Raw genomic sequence first — 7,382 nt, 5'->3', positions numbered from 1 at the left:
AAAATTCCATTGAACATATTATCAATGAAAATGATGCAAGATAAATTTCATTTAATAAGAAAATTGCATCAATATATTGTTGTTGGCATACCAAGACCATGTGGTCTAACAATTGGTCCACTTGAATAGATTGTCAAGTAATTACGTCACATGGTTCCTATGGATACTATGTCCATTTTAGCTTCAATTATAACTGAGTACTGTTAAATATAGAGTACAAATTTCCTTTTTACTATCAAGTTAAAAAAAAAAAAAAAAAAAAAAAAAAAAAAAAATGGCTACAGGTGATCGTCATCCAAAACATAGTACATTCCTATAATAAGAATCTACCTTGAACCAAAGTACTACAATGAAAAATAATTGACAACCCATAAAGCCCATGCTTATGATTTCATAGAGATGACCCAACTCAACTTTTCAAGCTTTTATCATATCTATTTTGTCAAATTTTACTAGTAGCGCCAAAAGATCAACACTTTCTTTTGAGTTAAATAATTCCAACACAAAAAGAAGGGGCAAAACATAAAACAAAAGCATATTCAACATGTGAGCTATTAATACATAGTAACTTCACAATTCCAAAACATATCAACCCATAATATTGACATTATAATAACAAGGTGATAACAAAAATTGGGAATTTCAAATTAAAATTGCTATTCTATATCTTGAATGCATGAAGAATATTAAAATATTAATTACAATAAACTGTATCTCTAGTTCATACATTAAAATATGGGTAGGTGACTATAAAGATAATATTAAAATATACCCTCACTTCATATTATTATATATATAACTATAATGGCAGCATATTCAATACCATTTGAAAACAAAAGATAATAAAATATTAAATGAAATTGTATGCAAATGGCATAACATACACACTGATATGAAGGGAAAAAAAATAACATTATATACTAATATAATTGAATGATAAAATAATAAACTAATATAATCAGTTTTTCATACAAGACAAGCTATATATATACTATTATAATATGATATTATATTGTTAAGTGGTGCATATATAATATACTTACCTGGGAATGTAGTCACCATCACCATCGGACAAAGATATCAATATCGACATTGGCATCGGCATCGGCAGGAAGAAGGGAGGTAGATGGGTGTCAGCTGCTCTACCGACGGACACGTTTCCGCAAGCGAGTAGTTCAAGAGCTGGCGATCAAAAATCTGAGTGTTGGAGATGTCAAGCTCTCGGAGAGAAGCGCCAAAGCTGGAAGCGATCTCCCAAACGAAGCCAGTGTTAGCAGCGAACCACTCGATGTCGCCTTCGTTACCACAGTAGAGAAAAATAGGGCCCATCAGCTCTGCACCGAGCCAATGATCGGAGTTGATGAGGTATCGCTGCTGGAATCATGGGAGGTTTGAGAAGCCGAAATGATCAAGACGTTGTGTGAAGTATCGCGTCTCATATTGATATGATTTCGGAAGCGCTTTTAGTTTGTTGAGCTCTGCATATCTTTCGAGGAAACGAGAAGTTGCTCTGAAAGAGCGAAGCTCTGGGGCTTTAGGCTTGATTAACAATGGGGATGATGGGGAGAAGGAGAGTATCAAAATCAACAAAAACAAAAGCAGTGTGGCAGTCGCCGTGCCCGTTGTAGTCGCCATTTTAGCGGACATAGTCGCCTGACGAGCGAGAAGGAGCGCAAAGTGAGCAGGGGCTGTGGGAGGCATTTTGCAGACACACAGGAATAGTGACGGGTCACTCTCAGATCTAGAGTTAAGTTTGGCAATCCGGAGAAAAGAAGTCTTGCTCAACCGTATATCTCTGATACCAGAGTAGCGACGTTGAGTTGTTGTGAACTAGTTGGGGCTCCTCATACTTTTTCATTGAATTTCCAACTCCAGATTTCCCTTGCCGTATGGGAGTCTATTGACACGTTGTTGGAGGGAACAACGACTCTTTCACAAAAGCGGAATTGCGCCATCTTTCTCTCATTCAGTTATTCAGTTATAGTCTATTTGACCTGTTATTAAGTTTGGCAATGTAATATTAGATTCTCTCCCTCTGTTTGATTATCCGGAGAAGAGAAGTCTTGCTCGACCGTATAGCTCTGCTACCAGTGTAGCGATGTTGAGCTGTTGTGAAGGACTCCTCATGCGTTTGTGTACTTTTTCATTGAATTTTCAACTCAAGATTTCCGTTGCCTTTTAGGAGTCTATTGAGATGTTGTTGGAGAGGACAACGGCTCTTTCGAAAACGCCGAATCGCCCCACCTTTCTCTCCAGTCAGTTATGGTCTATTGGAAAAAAATCGTCTGTAATTCCGATCTCGTACAATTCCATGAAATACCACCTTCAGTGGGTGACACGTGTATTGATACTAATGCAATGGTCTAGATATGATTTAAATGACTCTTCACTGATTTAAGATTTTATTAGTTGTACCAGATCTAGACCATTGCATTGGTATCAATACATGTGTCACCCCTGAATGTGGTATTTTACGGAATTATACAAGATCAGAATTGCAGACGATTTCAACCCATGGTCTATTTGATCTGTTATTTAGGATAAAGATTAGGCCAACGTGGGCCATCACTAACATTATCATCATTGGGGAGTAAGGGTGTCAAATTGGAACTGGAATTGAAAACCGAATTCAATTTCGGACCGAATACCCTAAATCCAATCCATTATAATATGATTAAATTGCGGATCTAAAATAAGTATTTATAATTCGGTTCTGTCTGGATTTCGATTTATACCAAGAACTGGCAGTTTTAAACAAAACCGGACCGAATAACTTAATGTCATTTTTTTCCTCTTTAACTAAAAACTTGACGTAACTTATATGGAAACCCAACATAATCAATCACCTAAATGATAAATCATTTAATAGAGTTCCAAGTAGTGAAATTAACGACATTATAAGTTCAATAGATGATCGATTGCTCACGATCATTCGACATGGATACATGTTCATTGATAGCTCATGATTTTTTGTTCATTCTTTTGTTGGGGAAGACCAATAACCTAGTGAATGAGCATTTATATTTTTTCTTCTGAATAGCAGTTGTATAAAAAATTGAATTTCAAATTGGATGTTGGAATCAAATACAAAACCCGAATAGGAACCAAATACAAAACCTGAATAGGAACCAAAACCGGATAGGTTGGGTACGAGTATCAATTTTCATAACCAAGACAGAATTTGGTCCGGTTCTGAATCACACTAACACTCCTTGAAACCAAAATCAAACTTGGATCGAATACCTAGTTCCGGACCGATTGACACCCTTAGTGGGGAGTGAAATGATTAGGTGACTACGAAGGGATCCACCACTTTCTATCAATGTGTAATCGCAAACTTGTCCAATGTCTCAACATAGATAAAACACATGTTCATTGTTTCAACGCAAATATAATATATTTGCTAGCCCAGTTGATGGGGTTTGTGTCAAATTTCAGTGTCTAATCAATAACTATTGGGTCCCTTCTTTACTATTGAAATATGGGTCCAATTCAAGTAAACCTATCAAAAGAACAAACCATAATTGAATTGAGTAAGGAGATTGACAGAGAAGAGATGTAAAGCTTATGTAAGGAAATCAGAGGTCCTGATAGGATCAATTGTAGACTTGAAAGAACATCCAAACAATTCTTGGCATATAACAGAAATTTCAGCTATTCCTTCGGAAAATCACATGTTTAGCATATGCTCTGCAATCAAGGTCTCTACAGCAAACTATTTAATTAGAAACGGCCATTGAAAGGTTCAAAATTTGTGGCAGTACACTAAATGCAAAAAAATGTAAAAAATCCTCCTTCAAATGGTATAACATTAAGGGCATATGGTAGGCTGACTTAATTATGAAAATACCATTCTTTCCTGCCCCCCAAACTTGCTTATCTTCACTTCTTTTTTATACTTAGGGTGTCCGAGATGGAAACTCTCATGTGGTAGCCCCAAGAAGTTAGGTGCAACGGCAAAGGTTTGATCACAGTGTTGTTTTATGGTTGTCCTTGTTGGCAACTCGGCCACGTGGCGGTGATGACGTGGCCAGTTTGGGTGACGTGGATGAAAATGATGATATGGCAGTATCCAGTGTCACCGATGAGATAACAGAACAGCTTGGTATGCATGGAGTGATTTAATACATCATTAATAGGTGGTGCGGGTTTCTGGGTCAAAACTGGCAAAATTGGCCTATTTACGATCGAGGGCATTTTTGGCAATGAAAATGACATTTTTGGAAGATCGGTTCTTCATGAAAAATATATATTGTAATTTTCCTAGTCCAGTGCATTTGATTTCGTCACATTCCGATACTGTATGAAGAAGTTACGGCATTTATGGCAGTCAAGGGCAGTTTCGGCATTGAAGATGAATTTTTTAAAGGAAGCGTTCTACATGTAACAATACGACAAAAATACAATCTTTCCAACGGTTCTGATTTCATCGCATTCCGATTCCGGATGAGAAAGATACGTCATTGGAAAGGTGTAGGGGCATTTTGGTCTTTTTACATGGATGATTCAGATGATTGAGTCTTCTGAAAAGTCGTAGAGCATCCAGTTACGATTCCAACGCACTTTGTTTCATCTCGATCGGATATGGTATGAAAAAGTTATAAGCGTTTCCGTAAAGTCGGTTCGAAAATCCAAACCGAAAATCCATCAGTTGCTCTCGGTGTTGGGTGGATTTTTCGGAATTTATTTTTGAAATTCGAAGGGCTTTTGTGTAATTTAAAGATTTTGAAGGTCTGAGTTGCAAGGGGTCTTTAAGCACTGAAACATATGGAGGCAGGGGCTTGATTGTAATAAAGAGGAGTAAAGGGAAGTGAAATGGACGGCCAAGATTCGACCACGTAGGCTTCATGCCCATCCAAAGGCTGCTGAGATTTTGGTGTGATATGGACGAGATAGATGCTTGCGCGTGGGATTTGATTGGTTACATGCATAATTCTTGATGTACTGGCACTACACTATATCAAGGTATGTTATTGTGTTTCGCGCGTGTATAGAAGGTATAAAAAGGATTCCGATCTTAATGATCTCATGAAATCTGATTAAAGCCATCATGGAAGATTCGGATCCAACGGTCAATATGTATTTTCACTTTTGTGAGTGGGAGACAAGCTCCCTTAAAATCCGGAAAAGCAACCAATCACAGATCGACAACACTTCTGACGATGTCAGCGCTTACGTCATGATGACGTCATCGAGATTCAAATCTAACGGTTTGGATCTGTTGTCCGTTGGTTTAATCCGACGGCTTGGATTATAAGATCTCTTATATGAGATCTACGGTCAGATTTCGCCCTTGTTGCACGCGCCGCCGGTGTAGCCTACGCCACCCGTACGAAGATTCCATTTCGGGCTATCTCATTGCTGCTACTTCAAAAGGTCATAACTCCCTCATTTTAAGTCGGATTTGAGTGATTCAAGTTGGAGATTCTTCATCTCTCCGAGCTCTACACATCTGAGGGAAGAAATCAGGCAGAGAGGTTGCTGAGGTGGTCGGAAAAACGAGTTGAAGCTCGTGGAAGGCTAAATGTTTGAATGAAACACTTCCATCCTCTTGCACTTCATCCATAGCCACCATTAGAGGCTTAGGAAGCTGCTGGAAACCAAGGTAGCAAGTCCTATTGGTTGTTGCCAAGAGAAAAGAAAAGAAAATAGAAGAGAAGAGAAGAAGAGGGAAATAGAGAAGAAGTTTTTTCCTCTCTTTGTGTGTGTGTGAATGTGAATGTGAATGCCATTGTTACTCCATGAAAGTAAAGACAAGGAGAAAAGAAAGAAGAAGAAGAAGAACCTAGAATTTGGTTCTTGTGAGTTGCTTCAAGAAACCCAAGTGCCAACCGGGGTTGAAGCATTGGCGGCACCGAGACAACGTGATTGTGGTCCGCATCAAGTGGAGATCGACATTATTGCATCTCCGACGGTTACTCCTTACCAAGGTAACCTCACTTTTGCCAAATTTCCATTATTATAAATCATTGTAGGCAAGATGTTTGATAAAATGCCTAAGTGATAGTTGTAGTCTATTTGGGGAAAATTTGCATGTATGAGTGCTTCACTATAGGGCATTGTTATAAGCCCAACTTTATTTTATTCGTGTTCAGTGGGTGCTGGACACAGGGGCTATGTGTTCCTTGGTAGGTACAACTACCTAAACCTATTTGCCGTGGGTGCGGCCTCTCAGATCATTCTGAGAAAACTAGGGTGAAGATCTAGCCATTGTATGTCATTGGTGGAAACTGGGAATGTGTTCCCTTGGCTGTGGGTGCAGTCATAATTAGTATTGAGTAAATGCTGAGCCCTACAGTGGGCATTACTCCGTGCATGTAGGCAACTGGCCGAAGCACGTATTTCTTGTGTTGTGGATGTGTATGCTAGTATTTGTATTGTGGATTGGAGTGCTTGGCTGCAGAATGGGTGTGTACATCTGGTAGACCTGACCACTTGGTGGTGCAGTGTGGATGTGCATACGACTGTGTATGTATGTGACTGTGATTACTGTGTGAGGTTTATAAGACAGCTCTGGGCAGCAATACATGTTATGTGAGTAAGTTTCATGCAACAGTAAGAATGGTCAGTAGTATACATAGCAGCTCTGGGCAGCATCAATAGACTGTGCTATTGAAGTGAAAATAGTGATTTCCACATCAGGGGTACAGTTGGAAAGTGAAAAAATATTTGGCACACTGATTCACCCCCCCTCTCAGTGTCAATCGGGACCCAACAATTGGTATCAGAGCAAGGGCTCTAGAGGCAGCTTAAACAGCTCAGAGTGATCCGGTTGGTTGAAGATGGCATCAGGTGTTTGGTTCAGTAAGTCTACTTCTGGAGCTTCTATTTTTAATGGATCAGATTTTATCTTTTGGAGGAAGTTGATGAAGTCACATATAGGTTCATTGGGGTATGATCTATGGAGTGCAGTGGTTAATGGGAGTGTAGACTCTACTATTGACTCTAAGGTTAGAGAGATCATTTTGGATGGATTAACAGACAGTGTGAGTGTCAAAGTCAGTTCATGCATATCAGCTAAGGCGATGTGGGAGAGATTACATAACCTATATGGAGGTGAGCCAGCTATATCAGAGTTCACATTAGATGTTGAAAGCAGATGTTCAGATGAGTGCTACACTAGTGAATTTGAGTGTGTTGAGGCACATATTACTACAACTCAAGATGAAATCAATATTGATTTGAGAACACATCTGAAGGAGTGCAACTTCATTATTGCAGCATTAGAAACACAAGTCATCAATAGAGATGAGAGATGTAGAATCCTTGAAGAGGCAGCCAATGTGTTGAGAGCACAATTGTTAGAGCTTGATGCTTCTTGTATCTCACAGATGATGAAGTCCAGAAATGAACCTCAGGTTATAAAATCTCTTGAAGATCAA

This window comes from Macadamia integrifolia, chromosome 7, assembly GCF_013358625.1.
Source record: "Macadamia integrifolia cultivar HAES 741 chromosome 7, SCU_Mint_v3, whole genome shotgun sequence".
Lineage (NCBI taxonomy): Eukaryota > Viridiplantae > Streptophyta > Magnoliopsida > Proteales > Proteaceae > Macadamia > Macadamia integrifolia.
The sequence above is the reverse complement of the archived record's forward strand: the minus strand, read 5'-3'. Positions refer to the sequence as shown.